At 40.6% G+C, this 20,641-nt stretch overlaps 1 protein-coding gene across 1 annotated transcript in view; it reads left to right on the top strand.

Moving 5' to 3' along the window:
* The window catches only part of Ca8 (carbonic anhydrase 8), a 196,214-nt gene extending 176,248 nt beyond the window's left edge, over positions 1-19,966 (top strand). Inside the window, exon 9 of the mRNA XM_021159978.1 lies at positions 19,068-19,966. The gene's annotated coding sequence lies outside the window, so the exon portion shown is untranslated. The remainder of the gene's footprint in view (positions 1-19,067) is intronic.
* The last annotated feature ends 675 nt before the right edge of the window (positions 19,967-20,641 follow it).

Here is a 20,641-nt window from a genome sequence, read left to right as displayed (position 1 = left end):
TGTGTGTGTGTGTGTGTGTGGTGCGGGGAGGAGCAGAGTGTGCAGTTGAGCAGTTGGTTCTCTGGGACAGATTTTAGTGTTGAAGACTTTGAACCTTGAACGTAGCAACCCAGAGCACGCACCAAGACAAGTTCTGTGAAGAGCAGGTGCTTTGTGTGCTCCAAGTTGAAGGAAGAAAGGGATGCTGACTCATAGATTGGACCTGCCCGTCCCTTGCTTTGTGTTTTACATGAGGAGTAGCTTAGTCACTATGTGGCAATGGCATTCGGGAAAAGACTCAACTGGAGGAGAAGTTAGAGCTACAGGAAGAGGCCCGTTAAGAGCTTAGAGAGAGGTACAAAGGGACTGGTTAGTGGTAACTTATTAGGCTTTACAGACTATGGCTGGTATTCACTCTGTAAATATAATTAATGCAAATGACGCTTTTAGTGGCATGAGGCTGTTGCCTTGAGTGTTTGACTCTTATCTGGTCCTAGACCAGAGTTGCTTCTGAGTATCTAAACATTCATCACTGTGCTGTGTGTGTGTGTCCTTTGTCCCTCTGTCTGTCTTTATTGTACACAGATACTGAAATCTCATGCTGCTACTGAGATTTTGTATATGTTAGATCCTTAGCTCTTTGATAGAACAATGATATTTACTTTTTCTAAGTTTTAAAGTAGTTACAGCTGAGATATTCGTTTTCAAAGGGGAAAATCCTTCCGGTTTTCTAATTCTGATTTTGTCCTTTTGTGAATGCATTATTATCCTTTTGTCTTGAAATGCATAATACAAATGTAGTCTTAGTTCCACATGAAGTTATGTGGGAATCAGACTTATGGATGTTTTCTTTTATTTGATATATAATAATGCCCTAAGGCACATAATTCAAATTTTTATTAAAGTGAAACTATTTGATAGTCAGACTTTGAATTTAATGCATGAATGTTTCATTTAAACTCTTAGAACTAAAGAGCAGGAAAATTCCATGATAGTTATTCTCTTTAAAATGCTTAAAATAATTGAGATTTATTTCAGCTGTGCTTTTGGAATAACTTTAGTTTTGAAAGTAAAATGACAGGTTTTTAAAATGTGCTGTTTCTGGACATCTGCAGAGCTTTGATAAGAGGGATTATTATTCCCACGAGGACTCTCAGACCGTTTTGTATTAGCATTTGAACGTATGAGTGAGGATTTGGAAGTTGTTTATCGAATTAGCATGTAATTCACCAAGGTGCTGGGAATGCTTTGCTTCAGCAGTGATGGATGGCTCACATTTCAGGGAGACTATGGTCACTATGAGGTCCAGTATTTATTGAAGTCTTTAAAGTGTTTATTTTTATTTGTGTATGTGTGCGAGTGCATGGCACATGTGTGCAGATACCCGTGGAGGCCAGCAGAGGGCGTCAGATTCTTTGGAACTGGCATTATAGGAGGTTGTGAGCATCCTGGTGTGGGTGCTGGAAACCAACCCCACGCCCTCTGCAAGCAGAAAGCTAATTGCTGTACTTTAATTATTCTTTGAATTTTTAAAAATTGGTTTCAGAAAAACCAAATCTTAGTAACAGTAAATAATAAGATCAGGTTTGCGGTCCAGTTTACAAATCATGCCTGATATTATAACATTATACTATTAGATCTTCTGGAAAATAGTTATATGCTTTTTTTTGTTAAGTATTAGCCCACTTTAAAAGCCACTTGGACTGGTCACAGAGCAGATCACCCAAGACTCAAATATCATTGTTCCATATACAGGTTTCCAGTGACGGCAATACATCACAATGATTTATTTTCTGTAAGCACCAATTATACATGTTTCTTTCTCTTATTAGATGTGCTTTCCTTCATTAAAAACAGCAGCAACAAAGAGAAAAAGAAAGAAGACCAGCAAACATCCTAGAATAAACCTTTTGCAAATTACTGCCATTTTTTTCTTGGTCTTTGGAGCCATCCTTGATTATGTTGAAAAATTTCCAATACGTGCTTTTGCAGTTAATGGTTTTGTCTTCTCAGCTTTGATGAGGCAATATCCAGCATCACTTTCATATCTGTTTTCTTCTGTAACCAGAAGGAATTCTAGGCTTAAAAAACACAAGGCCTTAAGGGAAAGGGAGGACTAAGTATGGAACGTGAAGAAAGTCTCAGTGTTGCAGCCAACCCATTATCCATCCAGGATGAAGGAAAAGATCAAAGCCATTTCACTTGGCTCAAACCACGTACCATGGTGTTCAGGATCAGCAAAAGCTTACTGAATCCTAGAGAATTCTCTCAAAGCTTGCAGGATGATTTCAGTAATCCATGTCAAGATCTGGGTCAGAAGTCTGTTCTAGCCTCTAGATCTAAGTCACAGCTGTGCCCTCCATTTCTGGATTGTAGCACAATCCAGATGTAGTCAGGTTGACCACCAGGAAGAGCCATGCCTAAACACCAGGAATGCCTAAGTCATCTCTTAGGTGTAGATTATGTGATATGAAATGATTCTTAGCTTGAGAGTGAAGATATCAAGCTGCATGGGCTCTTTTCTGGATTACTGCAATAGGGAAGTAATTCCTGTCTTGAAATATGTCTCTTTACCTTTTTATGTTTTTAGAAATGTTAATAATTTACTGCATATAAGAATTCTGAAGCAATTTAATTTTTTTCTCACCTGATAATTTAAAAAGCCCTTTGATAAGAAGAAAAGAAAAGATTTTGCAGCTAAAAACTGTGTTTATCGAGCATTTGTATATTCTGATCCCTGAAATACAATCAATTTCATGATATTTAACATCAAGGAACATTTTCCAAAGAAATTCCGCATGACTGTGGCCAATTTATGTGGCCTAAATATGTTCTGTTTGTCTATTGCCCTATGCTCAGAAGATACATGTTGACATAGAAATGGATATAAATAGGCACAAAGAAGACATATATCAGCCAAGGAGAGAATTTACTTCTCGGAGCTGTAAAGCAGACTTGTCCTGTAGATCAGAAGATCAGAGCTTAGAGTAGGCTTTTGTAGCACTGTGGACTAGAGTCTTCCCAGTTCCTTCCTGTTGATGTCGATGGCAACCTGGCTGCACCAGGACATGTTCCAGCAGAGCCCTTGAGTGCCTTTGACTTCTGGGCTTGTGTGATGAATGTTCTTCTTTCTCTCTTGACTAACTAACTGTGTCATGGCACAGGCGAGAAGAGGCAGGAGGGAAGTCAGCAGAGGCTCAAGCTAACAGGGTTTTGTAGTAAGTCTCCAGCTAGAAAAGTTGAAAGCTAAAATAGAATTTGGGGAAATTGCCAAAAGTGCTAGAAATGAGTGCAAAATCCTTCAGAAATAACATGCTCCTTGACCAGGATTTTTTAATTTAATTTTATTTGTAATTCATTTTTTACACGCCATAGTCCATTTCCCGCCCCTCAACATCCACCGTCCAACTGCTCCACATCCCACACCTCCTCCCCACCCCACCCCATCTCCAGGTGGATGCCACCACCCCCCATCCCACCTGGCCTCTAAACTCCCTGGGGCCTCCAGTCTCTTGAGAGTTAGGCGCATCATCTCTGAATGAACACAGACCCGGAAGTCCTCTACTGTATGTGTTAGGAGCCCCATATCAGCTGATATATGCTGTTTGTTTGGTGGTCCAGTGTTTGAAAGATCTCAGGGGTCCAAATTAATTAAGACTGCTGGTCCTCCTACAGAATTGCCCTTCTCCTCAGCTTCTTTCAGCCTTCCCTAATTCAACAACAGGGGTCAGCTGCTTCTATCCATTGGTTGGGTGCAAATATCTACATCTGACTTTTTAAGCTGCTTGTTGGGTCTTTCAGAGGACAGTCATCAAGAGATCCATTTTCGTGAACATTCCATAGCCTCAGTAATAGTGTCAGGCCTTGGGACCTCCCCTTGAGCTGGATCCCACTTTGGGCCTGTTGCTGGACCTTCTTTTCCTCAGGTTCCTTTCCATTTCCATACCTGTAATTCTTTCAGACAGGAATAATTATGAGTCAGAGGCATGACTGTGGGATGGCAACCTCATCCCTCACTTGATGCCCTGTCTTCCTGTTGGAGGTGGGCTCTATAAATTTTCTCTCTCCACTGTCAGGCATTTCATCTATGGTCTCTCCCTATGAGTCTTGAGAGTCTCTTACCAACTAGTTCTCTGGTACATTCTGGACAGTTCTCACAACCTCCTATTTCCTGAGGTTGGCTGTTGCCATTATTTCTGCTGGCCCTCAGGGCTTCAGTCCTTTTCCCTCACCCAATACCAGATCATGTTCCCCTCTACTCCCAACTGCCCCTCATCCAGTTCACATTCCCTCTCAGGTCCCTCCCTCTCTCCCCACTTGTGGTTGCTTTCTTCTCTCTCCCAAGTGGGACTGAGACATCCTCACTTGGGCACTTCAGCTTGTTGAGCCTTTTGATGCTGTGGACTGTATCTTGTGTATTCTGTATGGGTTTTTTTTTTTTTTTTGCTAATATCTACTTATTAGCATACTGTTGCGGCCTGCCCGCAGTCCACAACATGAATGGTTCAACTGAGAATGGCAGTTCGCTGAAAAGAGAGGAATCTAGACGGGGCGGAAGAAAGAATGGAGCTAAGACAAATCCTGATCAAAGCTCAATTTTACTAATTCCAGACACTCAGTTATAAAGGAAGGGGGAGGGAACCCAACTTCCCGCCAAGTAACTCAGGGTCCAGTAGCAGGACGAACACGTGTGTGCCTCCAGGCAGCAAAGGCAGGTTCCAGCAGTGGGCGTGGCAGGACGAATGAGCACGTAGCTCCACCCTTGAGCAAGCAGGTTCCAGGCTGGGGGAAGGGAGGCCACAGCATACCATCCATGTCCTTTTGGGTCTGAGTTACCTTACTCAGAATGATATTTTCTAGTTCCACCCATTTGCCTGCAAAACTCAGGATCTTCACTAACCCCACATCCAATAGAGGGCTAATATCCAAAATATTTGAAGTTAAGAAGTTAATCACTGGCCGGGTGTGGTAGTGCACACCTTTAATCCCAGCACTCGGGAGGCAGAGGCAGGCAGATTTCTGAGTTTGAGGCCACCCTGGTCTACAAAGTGAGTTCCAGGACAGCCAGGGCTATACAGAGAAACCCTGCTTCAAAAAACCAAAAAAAAAAAAAAGTTAATCACTGAAAAACCAAACAACCCAATCAAAAAATGGGGTATAGAACTAAACTGAGAATTCACAACTGAGGAATCTCGAATGACTGAGAAAAAACTAAAGAAATGTTCCAAGTTCTTAGTGATAAGAGAAATGCAAACCAAAATGACCCTGAGATTCCCCCCTTATACCAGTCAGAATGGCTAAGATCAAAACCTCAGGTGACAACACATGTTGGAGAGGATGTGGAAAAAGAGGAGCACTCCTCCTTTGCTGGTGTGATTGCAAATTGGTACAAACACTCTGGAAATCAATCTAGAGGTTCCTCAGAAAATTGGAAATAAATCTACCTGAAGACCCAGCTAAACCACTTTTGGGCATATACCCAAAAGATTCCCCATCATGTCAAAGGGGCATGTGTTCCACTATGTTCATATCAGCCTTATTTGTGATAGCCAGAAGATTGAAACAACTTAGATGTTCCACAACAGAAGAATGGATACAGAAAATGTGCTTCATTTACACAATGGAATACTTCTCAGCTATTAAGAATGAGGACTTCTTGACCAGGATTTTAAGAGGATATTTTCTCTTGGCTACTGCGTGAGTCTGAGCACTGGATACTGTGGAAGCATAACTATATAGAGAGTGACTCCCACACTAGCATTTCATTCTGATCAAAAGTACTAAAAGGAAAATATAATCAAGTTAGGATTAGTAATTTGCTTAACAATTTTCTTAGTTAAAAAACAAAACAAAACAAAAACAGAGAATGTCCTAGAAAGTCAGGTGGGCTATTTACAACTTAGCCTGCCCCTGAGTAAGCTGATGACTATAGGAATTGAATTACTAAGCTGTTCTTCCTCTTAGGATCACCCCTCAGCCCACACCCCAGGAACACACCATTGGGAAGTCCTGAGTATTCTACTGGCTTCTAACTATTTAAATACAGTTTCTATTTGAAGGGCCATGAATTCTTTCCCAAGTTACCTTGGCATTACCAGCCTTTCTCTATTTACTGGAGTTTATTATTTCCACGTTCATTTAGCTTGTAGTTACTTTGGTCTTCTAATAATGTGGCTAGGAGTAAGTGTTATTCTCTACTAAAGTGTGAATTCCTATGTGCTGGAATTAAGTCCACCTGTAAAGTATTATGTTAGCTTGGTTTTCTCTATGTAAGACTTCTAAGAGCATTTACTATGTTAAGGTCCAAGACAGTCTGATATAAGGATACACCTCTGCACACTTTTAACCTGGGAGTGGCAGCAGGTTGCTGACCAGTAAGTGTGAGGGAATGCAAAGCATTCTTTGTGGTTCTAGACCTCCGGTGGTGAGGATCAGCACAACTAGCCCACATAGGGACCTGGGACCCTCTGTTTCCTCCTGTCTCTAGGAGAGGAAGGGCAGATGCAGGGTGTCTTCTTTTCATTTAAGTGTGCTAACAGCTTCATGGACTCTGATTGTATTCTTTCATACAGACCTGGCTCTCTGCTGGCTTGTGCTCAAAGGCGGACCATGTGGGACCCTGGCTTCCTCACCTAGCCCCATAGTTCCAATATGTCACCAGTCTCTGCATATTTTCCTTCTAATAGCTTCCAGAGCTGTATAGCATCTCCATATCTGTCATCGCTACCTGCAAAGACAGCATCAGATTATGTAAAACTGGTGTATGTATCCTACATAAACCTGCTAGGGAAAGACACAGATAATAGCGCCCAAACTCATTCACCAGCTCCAGTCAGTCAGAAGTAGCTGTCTGGAGAGTGGTAAAGACTTTTGAATTGCTCTATGAGCACAGTGGGAAAGAGTATTGGGACTGACTGATGATGTCTGCCATTGGTGGGGATGGTTTCTTGTCTTTTTTTGCAGCCCATAATTAAAGGTAACATTAAAATGTGGCTTTAGTGTTCTAACTGTTAACTATGGAATCTTTTGAAATGAGCTTTGGAAAATTTGTGTGCATTAGCCAATACTATGTCGCCTTGTATTAGCCATTACTGAGGAAGTAGAGAAACAGGTCAGAGTGATTGGATTTACTTTGTCAGTACATTTTTTTTTAAAAAAATCTCATTTATGTACAGATTAAGGCCCAGGTTAAGGGCACTAACCCCTATCCCACCAGTGCTCCAGTTTCTAATACTATATAGCATACTGCTTACATGCAGGAAGCACTTGAGAAACCTGAAGTCTCAGGACTGGCAGGATAGCTCAGCCGAATCAAGGCTATGGGCAAGGTTGAGAGCCTGAAGTCTCAGGGTAGAAGAGAAATGTTATTGCATTAGCAAGACAAGAACAGGCACCTAGAGGGGAAAAGGCTTAGCAAATGCCTCTAATTGGGCCTCTGATGAAATCAGGAGTGGGGTAGATTTGGAGATGTGTAGCCAACCTCAGGATAAGGTGACAGAAGCCTGTGTCTGGGACAGTTCATTTTCCTGGATGCAGAACCACGAGGAAGGGACTGCTTAGGTTTGTGGAGTCCCTTTCATAAATGTACCAACCCCAGTCATGTGGCCTCTGCCTGTATGACCTAACCTCCCCTTGTAGAGTCTACTTCCTAATACCAACCCTATAAGAATTGGGAGGACACAAACATTTAGACCGTTCAAGTATACATAGAAGAAATCTTGTAAGAGGACAGTGGATGCTGACATGACCCTCCCAAGGCCAAGAGGCTGACTATTTAAAATGTTTTAGTGGAAATATGACCAGAACAAATGATTACTTTTAACTGTAAATTTTAGAGGTTTCTGTTGTTGTTATCTTTGTTTACATGGTAAATACATAGAGGTCTGTTTACTTCTGTGACTATTTTAATTTTACTTAAACATCCAAGTTAATTGTTTCCATAACAGACTTTCAACAATCTATGCGCAGTACTTTTGACAGGATCTGAAATATTTATTTAGATTATATAGAGATGTCTGTGGCTGAGAAATGCTGAAATAGTAAAGCAGTGACCACTTCAGATGACTTTATTTTCCACTCCTGGGCTTATTCAGCCAACCCCTGCGAGTGGTCTGTGCTCTCATCCCTCTGAGTTCCCATCGTTCATTCTGTGATGTGCTTCAATAGGAACTTAAGGTCTTCAGTGCTTGCCTATGGAAAATACAATACTTTCAGAAGCTTTAAGGAGTGTGGTACTGAATTGGATCTCAAGACATTCTTTAGTCTTTTGCCTGAGGATGTCCTTAACTAAATAAATCCAAATGGCTACTCCCCATATATAGAAAGAAAAATGAAAGCTTTGTTCTCTGGGACTACTTCCTTCGGCCTTCACATCACTGGTGTGAAGTGATGTGATAAAGGGTACCTTAATCAAGTGCTGTGCCTACTGTTCTGTGCTGGGATGCCTTCCTTTTCATGGTGCTCCTCATATTCTCAGCTAATATATATTTCTGATGAACATTGATAGTTGTACTTTCAGTACTCTCAGATCTGCATGGTCCTCCACTCTCATGTGATTCCTCCACCGTGTGCTTCAGGAAAACAACAGTGAGCTTTTCACGGGCCTACAAGTTCATTCTGAGTTTTCAAGAGGGCAGCAATGCTTCATTAATGTCATTTTTAAAAATATCTTTTTTTTTTTACAGAAGAGTGATTATAATTCATGGATCACAGTAAAAAAAAATCACTGTAATGCTAAAGAAAAGAAATAAGAAAAAAATGTTGCTAACATCACAATTATTCATTTGTGGAACATTTTGGTACCTGAAATATTTACATAAGAAGGCAGAAACCCACCCTTACTTATAATGGGACACAGTGCAAGCAAACCCTTTCTCATAATAGCTGCCCAAATTCCCATTCAACTTAATTTCGTTGACTTTGATTTTTGGACTAAAAGAATTAAGCTTGAACTAGTGAAAAATGAAGTATATGTGCTTTCAATTTCAAAGAAGTAATTAGACACTCGGTCAGCCTCACAGCACACCAGGGAGTGAGGAGGAGGAAGAGAAACGTGACTCACTGTCCTGTATCAAATGGCTTTGTTAATTAGTGTAGTGCTAATTGAGACTGAGAGACTGTCACACTATACCACATAGGTTTCCTTCTGAATAATTTTAAAAGCTAAATTGAGTGTTCCGTAGCTTCAGTGCAGAATGCGGTGGCGGTTATTAGTAAGAATTGTCCTACAGAGCGGATAATCGACACCAGTGCTCTCGAGGGGTGGCTCCAGACGCTATACTGTACGGTATCTCAGGTGATGGTTCCAGCTCTCTATGAGATATGTACTTCTTACCTTTATTTTAGAGATAAAGAAACTGAGGCAGAGAAGTGATGTGTAGCTTGCTTAAGGTCACAACTAGTCCAGCCATTCAGTTCCCCATGGGGTTAACTCCTGACAGTGAGCTATTAAACTGGCATCTATGGATCTCTGCCCTCTCCCCCTTTTAGATAATTCCCTGGAAAAGAGATTATCTGAGTGGGTGGGGAGGATGTATGATTTCACTTGGTGGGACAAGCTGCTAATTCCTCTGTGGGCTCACTAAGTCACATATGCCCACTCTGAATATTTTATAGAATGAGGTTTTGTCATCTAGTCTGCCTCCCTCCCTTGGATTATCTCCTTTCCCTCTCTAGTCTATGCTATGGCAAACTAACCACTGAGATATTTCTTTGCCTTTGTTTCCATGACTCCAAGTACAATTGATAGACATACATGGTTAAAAATTCAAGAAACCACAGCATTTGATGGCACACATCTCTGGAACTCTACTGCCAGTAACAGCCATCATCACAGCTCCAGGTATCCTGGCATGGCCAGAGGCCATGTATGTGAGGTAGCATGTGCTTGCTGTGACTGCGACATGTAATGTTCCATATGGAATCATTCTGTGTATGTTACTTGTCTACTGGTTTGATATGTCTTTTTCTCATTGAATCACTATATGTCATACATGAAGTGTTTATTAAGTGTAGGGTTTTTTATTTTTAAAGGTTTATTCATTTAATTTTATGTGTGTGAGTGTGTCAGCTGTATGTATGTGAGTGTATCACGTGCATCGTTGGATTCCCTTGGAACTGGAGTCAGGAATGTTTGTGAACTGCTCTTCGGATACTTGGAAGTGAATCTGCATGCTTGGGAGAGTAGCAAGTGCTACTAAGCCCTCCCTCCTTCTCCAGTGTGTAACTTTTAAGCACGTTCTAAAATGTATTTACACCTGGGTAACTTCCAGTGTTGTCCTATAATCAACTATACTGGGGCCTAGTGACTAATTGTGTTAATGAATTACCAGAGTTCTATTTTAACTCAGAAAACTCACTGTCCCCAAGAGTTGTGTCAATTCGTGTCCCAACTGGTCACACGTTCAGCTGCTGTCCTCTTCACTTTTACCAGCACAGAGTCCTCAGGAAGTTCTCATTGTAGCCAGTGTGCACACAGGTGATGCTCGAGTTACAGTCCTGTGGTCCTTGGCTCTCCCCCCACCCCTTACTTGCTGCAGACTGGCCTCAGTCGGCCCCCCTCAATCCGCGGGAGAAATCAGGGTCCCAGTATAGGTGGGCAGGAGTCGGAAAGGTTGACAAACAGATATGGACACAAGGGAGTGTGGTATCTGAATGTAATTTGTCAAAATGAGCATCAGTCTTATATATTACAGAAAACAAAGAAGTTAAGTGATACATTAAGGCCATCCGAGGTACACTGAAGTTATCTGATGCAAAATTACTTTTACAACAAAACAGAAGAATGCATACTAAAAGCTAACAGGAACCAACTGGGATAAAATCATTGTTAACAACTGGGATCAAAACCAGCCCCACCTAAGGTCAGCTAAATCTTAGAAGTCAGGGGCAAGGGCTTCATTCCCTTGCCATAGTTCCTATTCTAGTCTATTGTATAGTCCACCTTCCCCCTAGGCCATTGTAAATTCCTGTGTATCAGAGTGACTCAGCTATCTATTGTTCTAAGTATTATGTAGACCCTGAGATTACTAGCTCTATTCTAGTGAATTGGTTTTTTGTTTGTTTGGTTTTGTTTTGTTTTGTTTTGTTTTACGAGTCAGGGTTTCTCTGTATAACCCTGGCTGTCCTGGAACTCACTTTGTAGACCAGGCTGGCCTCTAACTCAGAAATTCACCTGCCTCTGCCTCCCAAGTGCTGGGATTAAAGGCATGCACCACCATGCCCGGCCCTTATTCTAGTGAATTGTAATGCTTGATTTCTTTCACTATGTCTCTTACAATACTAGAGGTAATTCTGAATGTTACTGAATAGGTAACATTCTTACTGAATTCCAAGCCCAGGGTCAGCTCAAGGACTGCCTAGGACATTGGAACATTGGTGGAGGCTAATCTAATCGAAATCAATCCTTAGAGGCACTTATAATAAAACAACATTGAAGAAGAGCACACAGATCCATTCACCGACTAAAGCAAGGGCAGATTTGGAACATTCTTTTATAGGATGCCACAGTTCCAGGAGACTAAAACTTTTCTCCTCGGGACTGGGTCCAAGCGTTTGGGCCTGTCACACGAAGTCACTACTGGAGTAGGTGTGGTACTTACTGTTCTGTTTTTCTGTCTAGTCATAAGCACCAACAGTAGAGCTTGTGGCATCAGTGTACAGGAGATCTCTTTCTAGTCTGTCTAGTTGTTCTCAGATCTTTAAAATTTCCAGTTATACTATAGAATCATTTTATTATAAGACTAGAAGCAACAAAAGAGAGTAACAAAATATGAGAAACGGAAGGAAGAAAACTATCAGAGTGTGGGACTTGTATGACATATCACTTATAGGAGTTTAATTCTTTGTAATATTGAGGACCAAAGGGTAGATATTTGTTGAGTACAATCACTATAGTTTTTATGTTATGGATATTTTAAGGCTATGTTTTATATATTTTGTTATTCATTGTGGATACTTTAGTGGTATATTTGGGCAGAACCAACAGGGGTGTGTCTGGTCAGTGAACGCAATGGTGGTGAACAAGCCACTCTACTGTCTCCCAAACTTGGGCAAATTATCAGTAGTCATTTAGCCTTTATAAATGAAGTGGAGACATCAAGTGGTTTAAGTTCCTCGAGCTGTTTGAGTACTAAGGGCTAAGGACCAAGCTGTTTGTGAGCTTATAAGGCCACGTTAAGTGGATTAGCATTCCTGAAGCAGCTCTCACTGTACCATGATGCTCGGTACACTCCATGTTAACTGTCTTTGTCCATTTTGTTTTCATATTGATTAATGTTTTGTGGAAACATAATTTGTTGGGTTGTCTCCGATGTTCTAATGATCCTTTCATTTAGTGCCTAATAACGTTCAGCTGCTTCTATCTATCTATCTATCTATCTATCTATCTATCTATCTATCATCTATCTATCTATCTATCTATCTATCTAAGTTGTCAATTGTGGTAATTTTATGTAATTTTATGTGTTTCTAGTTTGAATCATTCTTCCTCAGTTGCACCAATGGGTACTCTATAGAATGTTAACTCATTTGCTGTGGTGTCTGCTGTCCTTATTTCTGATGCACTTGGATCTCTGAACGCAGAGGCTAGTTTTCCAGTATCATTCCTTAGAGTATTCAAAAAGTTTGCCACTCCTTTCTCCTCTTTGACATTTCTTTGTTTTCCTTTTTGTAAATAAGTGGCTCTGGGAAAGTCGGATGGCTAGTTGCCATTGCTTATAATAGATACGCATTGAGTTTCAGTCTTTTTCTTTTATGCACTACCGCTTTGAGCTCTCTGAGGTAGGTTTTAGGCTAAAGCTGAGGCAGGTGGGTGCAGCTAAGTTCACATTGAATGAACTTGTACAATCCACTCAAAGATGTGTGCCTAGTGCGAGGGAAAACGGCCACTTAGAAAGGGTTCTTGTTCTTAGCACATCACTATTTCTTTTTAGATTTTTAAGTTAAAACATTTTTTAGATTTATTTATTTTGTGTGTGGAAGTGTTTTGCCTACTCATACGTGTATGTATTATGTGTGTGCCTTGTGCTCATGTATGTGTGTGCACTATGTGTGTGCCTGGTGCTCATGCATATGTGTGTGCTATGTTATGTATCTGGTGCTCATGTATGTTTTGTACTATGTGTGTGACTGGTGTTCATGTATATGTGTGTACTAGGAGGGTACTCTTGGTGTCAGAGGAGGCATTTGGATGCCCTGAACTGACTTTTCTGATCTGCCATGTTCTAGGTCCTCTCAAGAGCAGGTGCTTTTAGCTGCTGGCCATTACAACCCCCATGCCACCATTTCCAAACACTTCCCATCTTGGAGATTTGATTTTGAATTGTTGTTCTTAATAGGGATAATTTTGTAGGTAGTCAGTTAGCTGAGTCAGACTTCTTGTCCCTGAACTCAGCCTCTGACCTTCAGCAGCCTCTGAGGGTCAGGAAGTACACACATGCAATTGTATTGTTCATAGCTTTTCAGGGAATTCCCTAAAGGGATCTGAATTCTCTTCATTCCCTGGGGTGTCTTAGTAAAAGACAAATTAAACTTCAAAACAGGCATGTGAAAGATAACATCTGTTGTAATTATATTGAAAGAATTGATGATTTAACAGACTTTAGGATGCGGTCATACTTCAAGGTCATTATTGTGAATAATAATCATTGAAGAACAGAAAATTCTCTCTACATTTTAGGTTTTTTTTGTTTATATTTAGACAAGAGGAGAGTTGGAAGACATCCCAAAGCAGAAAATGCAAGCCTGATTACCTCTGTTTATTTGTCATTTCTTTAGATTCTTTTACCAAACAGATTCATGTTCTGTTGCCCCGATGATACGGTATCAGAAATAATTTAGAAAATACACAGAATGCATCAATGGGAATGTTTGTCACAAATAATGATCACTGATTGAGCACTGGCATTTTTTAAAACCACAAATCGCATTAAAATAACAGAAAAGTGAATTTCTTTAAGTATACAAACTTGCAAGGATGAGAAAGCAAGAGGAAAGACACAGGCTGCAGCACCCTAGAGGCTGGAAGCACGTGGTGCGGTGGTGATGGGGCGTGGTGATGGAGGTAACAGAGGTTTTAGTGGTGGGCTCAGAGGCCTGCGAATTTGCCTCAGATGCCTCTGGACATTGGAGGAGAAAGAAGCTAGGGGTAGCTGTGTTGGTTGAATACCGTTTAAGAAGCAGTTATACCTTAAAATCCCTTTCAAAGGCCTGGCAGATGCCTTACCTTGTGGAGAGAGTGGTCAAGAACTGATGATAGGGAACTTGGCTGCCTCACTAAACCAGGGTGTAGGAGCGAGTTCCCGAGAACTCAGCACTTCTAGTTTCTTCCTCTCCACCTAGGCTCTGGTGCAGTGTCTGGTGCAGCTGTCCAGCTGACCAACAAGGCGCATGCCCAGGATTGCAGTGGCGTGAGATCAGAGACAGAAATCAGTCAGTACAAATGTGAATGAGTTGTATATGAGCTTCTGGAAGAAGGTTCCACAGAGATGCAAATGCAGAGACCGGCTCACTGTGAAGCCTGGCAGGCCTTTGGACTGAGGAGACCTACCTCTATCTGCCTCACAAGTACTGGGATTAAAGCTGTATTCAGCCTCTCAGCCACAAGATATGCTTTAACCTCTTGAAGCAAGTAGGACAATTGGCAGGTAGCATTGAACTCAGCTAATTATAAATATCCAAGATGATTATTCAACTTAGAGAAAGCAACATGCAGGGCAAAAAAATATAACGAAACACAGTTTCATTCTGAATGATATTTATCATTACTATACTAAAAATAATCGATTCAACCAAGATATTAGTATAAATATGCAGGGCAGAGGGTGTAGGGGAATAAAGGGATTGAGAGAAAACCTGCCCGCCAGAGTTCTGGTGCTCTGGGCAGGCAGATGCGGAGACTTTCCCTAGGTGAGTGTCTGCCTGGGTGAAGCCATTGCATTCCAGCTCGCTTGGAGGGTGGACAAGGGGGCAGTCCTAGGTATCAGGTTCTCAGTCTCGGGCATCCCAGACACCGCTGGACACCTCGAAAGAGCTGAGAACAGAATTGGGGGGGGGGGGNGGCTTGGTCAGCCCCAGGGCCAAAGGGAGGAAAGGACAGGGGGAGAGGGGCGGTGCTGGGTGGTTCCCACTTGGGCGAGAGTCCTTGGTCTGGTCCGTGGCTGGAGCTCGGCCTTCTGGCTGGAGGTTAGACTTGACTCATTAGGAGAAAGCCTATCCCATCGTTCAAGCACAGCAGGCCTTGATGAGCAGAGACAGTCTGTGGTTTTAGAGCTTTATTGTAGAAAGGCAGGGAGAAAGAGAGAAGGTAGAAAGAGGGAGAGAGGCTGCCCATGGTCACTTGGGGGGAGGGGAAGAGAGCTAGAGAGGAAAGTAAGAAAAGTGAGAGCTTAAAGAGGGGGGTGTGTGCAAGAAGTCCTTTTTATAGTGGGCTGGGTTATCAGATAAGTGGGGAGAAGCATACGTGGCTATAGTTAGGTAACTGTGGAGATGGAGTCTAGTCAGAATGCCAGAAGCTTGGGACATTGTCTATGTGACTTACAGTCACAGAATTAGGGAGTTTGGGGGCTCTGTGGTTTCAGGCACCTGTCTCTGGGAACATGGCTCAGTGTTCCATCCCTTATAGAGTTTTCTGCTGGGTTGCTGGGGCAAGCCTCATTCAACCACAATAGGCTGCCCATCCCGGTCCCACATAAATATATTTGCACGGTGGGATGTGGTAAGGATTTATGAACCTGTTTCAGGTGGTGTGCCTTTTTTTGATCAGGGGCTAGGGGGAGACTGACTAGAGGAAAGACCTTCAGATCTTCCCTTGCCATGGGGAAAGTCAAAAGGTAATACTTAAGCAAATTGGATGGTGAACTTAGAGGCTCATGATCTGGGATGTTCATAAAATTTTTCTATGGAATGAACTGATTAGAAAGTTGCTGACGTGTGAGACCGAGGACAAACTTCATAGCAGTTTTACTTATTTGTTTAAAGGGCCTAAATATAATTTTGTTACAAGTAAAAAGGTTAAATAGGAACACCTGCTGCTGTTGTTTTCGTCATACTTTTTATGCATGTGCATGATAGTGCAATATGTCCACCCTTTTTTGGAGCATTTGCTTTGGGTCAGGTAGCATGGTGGGCACTTTTGAAATGGCCCCGATGAGACCTATCATAGTTTCATCCTGTTAGAACTCTCTCTGAAATACAGAAAATTTCAAATATCTGCTACCATGTTGGAAGATAATGAGCTGTGTTTCACATTTATTTTGATGCACAGAACATCAGGTGAGATGTTTTTAAAGCACCAGTCATGATTACTGGTAGGTGGGCTTCCAGCCCAGGGGGGGGGGCAGTATGTTCAACAAATTGTTCCCAGGCAGGATTCCATTCTCATAAACCATGGGAGGCAGGAATTGTGAGCTCAGGCCTCAGAGGGTGCCAGAGATAAGCACAGAGTGCCTCTTAGTTGCTGAGTTCCTTATTAAGAATGGGTCTCACTGCCTGCAACGGACTCATTGATTATGTGAGTCTGACTGGCCGATGAACCCAAGGGATCACCTGTCTCTGCCACCCCAGTGCTGGTTGATAAGTGCACACTACCAAACTAGAGATTTTTACTGGGTTCTGGGAATCAAAGTCATAAACCTCATGCTTGCAATATAAGCTCTTTATCAAGTGAACTATGTCCCGGGACCTAGAAGGTATCATTTGTTGGAACGACACAGATAATGAAAATTTTAACAAAAACAAAACCAAAAAAATGACAGTTATTATTTCTATCGTCCTCTATGGGAAAATTTTAGCAAAGTAAGCATCCCGATTTACCGGCATATCACATACCATGATAAATTAGAATTTCATAGGCATTTGCTGAGAACCTGTCAGTCATGCCCCTGGAGCTTCAGAAACCAGTGTGTTCCAGTGAACATGTAAGCTTGAGGTTATATCACATGAAGCCAGGTCTGGATCCCAGGCTGATGGAATATTACGGGTTCATATTTTGTTAGTTGATATTTGGGATTAAAATTTATTAGAAATTAGGATATTCTTCAAGTAAACTTTTCTTTTATGAACTTCAGATAAAGTCTATAGACCAACCTATCCAAATGAGTTCTATAAAGCTCTGATCCATGAGGAGATCTCTTAAGTCAGTGAAGATTGTCCCCAACCTGAAGATAATGTCCCTTTAGGCATTTACAGTGCAAGTTAGCAAGGACATCCTGATGATTTTGAGTTAAAGAACTCTGTTACCAGAATCTCCATGGGGTTTTGGGACATTTTTTTTCCCCATCCAGCTTTTAGTATTGTTAGGAACACATTTTGGAAAAGATTCAATTTCATTGTTTCTTTTGCAGAAAATGAATGCATGTTCATTAAGTTCCTCTTAACTCTGAAATGTGGTACACTGATTTGATTAGCAGTCAGTTTCATGTATTTTAATTTGTAATCCTAGTGCTTATTGTTGTTAAAATGTGTATCTTGACAATATCTTATTTTAACCTTGAAAAATCAGATTTCTGAGGTTTAATATTATAGATATGATGGGAGGAGTCAGAAGATACTGACCAAAATTAGAAAGTTTAAATTAAGAATGTGTTCAAGAGAATGTCATAGTGACGGTAGTTTAAAGTGATGTTATTATTGGAAAAGGGAAATAATAGATTTTAAGTGTTCTCCCAACAAAATGACAACAGTATGAGGTAATGCATCTACAATTCAGCTTGATTTACCTATCCTACAATATATTTCATAACACCATGCAGTATATGGTTAGTGTGCCAATTTATTATGTAAATTTGAAATATTTTTAAAGTCTGTGGCATGGCATTATTTGTTTGAAATATAGTTTGGAACTATATACCCCAACATTATAAACCTTTGTTTTATAAACTACTTATATGCTTCCATGTATACATTCATGACTTGCAAGTGTGTACAGGCATATGGACTTATAGATAGGAATACCATATGGATAATTCTAATGTATTTTGTTGTGTCAGTGTTTACGGTTTTAACTGTGGTGGTGAATATTCTTGCACATAAGATTGGCCAGGTGGCTTTGTCTTTGTTATAAATTTCTAGAAATATTATTCTTTCTCAAAAAGCGTATTGAATCATTAGCTTTTCTTTGCATTTTGTGGTGCTGAGAGATTGACTACCATACTTGAGAAGTGCTGTACCACTGAGCCATTCCCAGCCTTTGAATGGGCAGCTGTTCTCTGAAACTATGACACTGGGCATCTGCATGCGAGTATCAGTATCGAATCCTAGTAGGCTGTTGGATTCTAGTCTTAGCTGACATATTTTCCCTAAATGAATGTCTTAGTTACTTTTCAATTGCTATAACAAAACACCATGGCAGAAGCAACTTATAAAAGAAAGTATTTAATTTGGGGCTCACAGTTCCAGAGGAAGCGAGCCCATGCTGGGAAGCATGGCAGCAGTCAGCAGGCATGGCATTGTAGCAGTAGCTTAGAACTTATGCCTTGAGATACAACAAGGCAGAGAACACTGAGTATAAAAACTCAAAGCCTGTCTCTACATACCTCCTAATCCTTCCCAAACAGTTTCTCCAACTGGAAACCAAGTTTTCAAACACATGAGCCATGTGTTTGTGGGGGCCATGCTCATTCAAGCAACAGCATTGGGAAACCTGTGGCTTGTGATGTCCCTGAAGTATGTCCAATGTATTATTCTACACTTCACCATGTAGTTACTAGCATCTTTAAGATGCTTTATGGCCAGGAAGAAATGGTTACGAGCCATCATGTTTATAACACATGAAATTGTTAGCAATTTAAAGTCTTGTTTTTATTAAAATTGACATGTAGGTATTTAATTGATAATATAGCTCAAGTATCAATTTAGTTGAAAATATCTGTGACTTTGACATTGTATTCTAACTAAGTCTAACACAGAAATAAAATTATTGTGTCTTTGTTAGAAAATTGCAAACAGATTGCAAACCTGTGAAGATATTTTAAAATTTCTGCATTCTCTCATGTTTAATTTCTACTATCTTTAGTTGGATTTTAGAAGGGCTTTTCAGATGCTATGGAAGGATGCAAATAACCTAACTGCTTTGTTCTCTTTGCCTGAAGGAAGAAGACAGTGGTCCCACGGAGTCCTTTGATGAGGAGTGGCAGCTTTGGTTTAACCCTCAAGCCTGCATTATCTTCAGTTACTGCAGTGTTGATGGATATCTGTGACCATTGTCTATATACATGCTGTTATGAAATATTAGAAGTGGCTGTTCATTGTAAAGAAACACAGTGTGTGTTTCTGGAATTCATACTTTTGCACATACTGCTTGCTGCTTATGTGTAGAAAGAATGAAAGTAGTTTTCAGGCGTACTAATATGACTGTATTACATATCAATATGTATTATATATCAATATGAGATACGAAAAGCACATTCCCAGAGCCAAGTCATTTATTCCCTGTCTGTATTAGAAAAGCAAGATGTTTGATCTACATCAGCTTAGAACATCAAGATACAATATGAAGGAGTCATAAAAATTATCTTGTGGTTTTTTTTGCAATAATTGCACCAAATTTAATGTCAAACTGGTTTGTCATGGAAAAAATTTTGAAGTTAATGCAAAGATACTTTATATATTATTTTTTAAAAAGAATTTAATTGAATCTAATATAATTATGGCATATCTGAATGTATGGCTTCTAAGGAGTTAAGAATAGCATAAAAATAGATAGGAAGAAAGATGGGGACAGCATACCAGTAATAGCTTTGTTTCCATAATAGAAATATAAATCCACTAGTATACTATGTTAATTTAGTATTGTACACTTTTTAAGTCTTCAAAATATGTTATAGACGGCACATCTGTAGTGGGGTAAGAGAAGGGTCAGCCATACCCTTCTTTTCAATTAAGCTCATCTTCAGTCATATCTCAGTTCAATGTGACAGAATGGTGTAAAATGGTAGAGATAATGGAAGAAATCAACTACTTCCCAAATAAATTTTATTGACTGTTTTAATTGTTGCACTCTCAATTTGGAGGGCTTGTGTGCTGGTAGCTAGAATAAGCACCCATTCAGAGGTTTTAGATCTGTTGGTAAAGGGAAACAATACAAAAAAAACCCATAAGAGATCTCCCTGAAAATAGAAGCAAAGGAAGTTCAACATAGAGTCTTGGGCAGGAAGGAAAACTAGAGCCATTGTCATGAGGGAAGTGGGATACAGGAAGAGTCAGTATCCCTGGAACACAACAGAAAAGCCACCCCCAGGGTCTCTGATGACAGAGAGAGGGCCTGGATCCTGCCTTTTTGAAGTTTTTAGTATTTGCTAAAATGAAAATGTTAAAATATAGGCTAAACAAACAAACAAAATGAACCCTGAAATTGAAGTCTTTATAGCTTCCAAGCTAGCACTATGAAATCCATGTTCAGCCATGACTATGGGGATGTCATAGTTTATAGCTAATAGACTACACTGAAAGGCCTTCCTGGGGTGTCAGTTACATGGTTTTCCTGGTGCTACTTTGGTAGTACAGTGCTTGGGACACAGTCATACATAGAGGTCTATGTCTCCACTCCTACAAGAGTTGAGCTAGACTTATATTTTCATGTCTCATCCTTCCTATAGTCTTCATCCATCTTACTCTGAAACGTATAAAGTGGAAAATGAAATGTAATGAAGAAACTAATGTGATT

The sequence above is a fragment of the Mus caroli genome, chromosome 4, assembly GCF_900094665.2.
Source record: "Mus caroli chromosome 4, CAROLI_EIJ_v1.1, whole genome shotgun sequence".
Taxonomy (NCBI): Eukaryota; Metazoa; Chordata; class Mammalia; order Rodentia; family Muridae; genus Mus; species Mus caroli.
The sequence above is the reverse complement of the archived record's forward strand: the minus strand, read 5'-3'. Positions and strand labels throughout refer to the sequence as shown.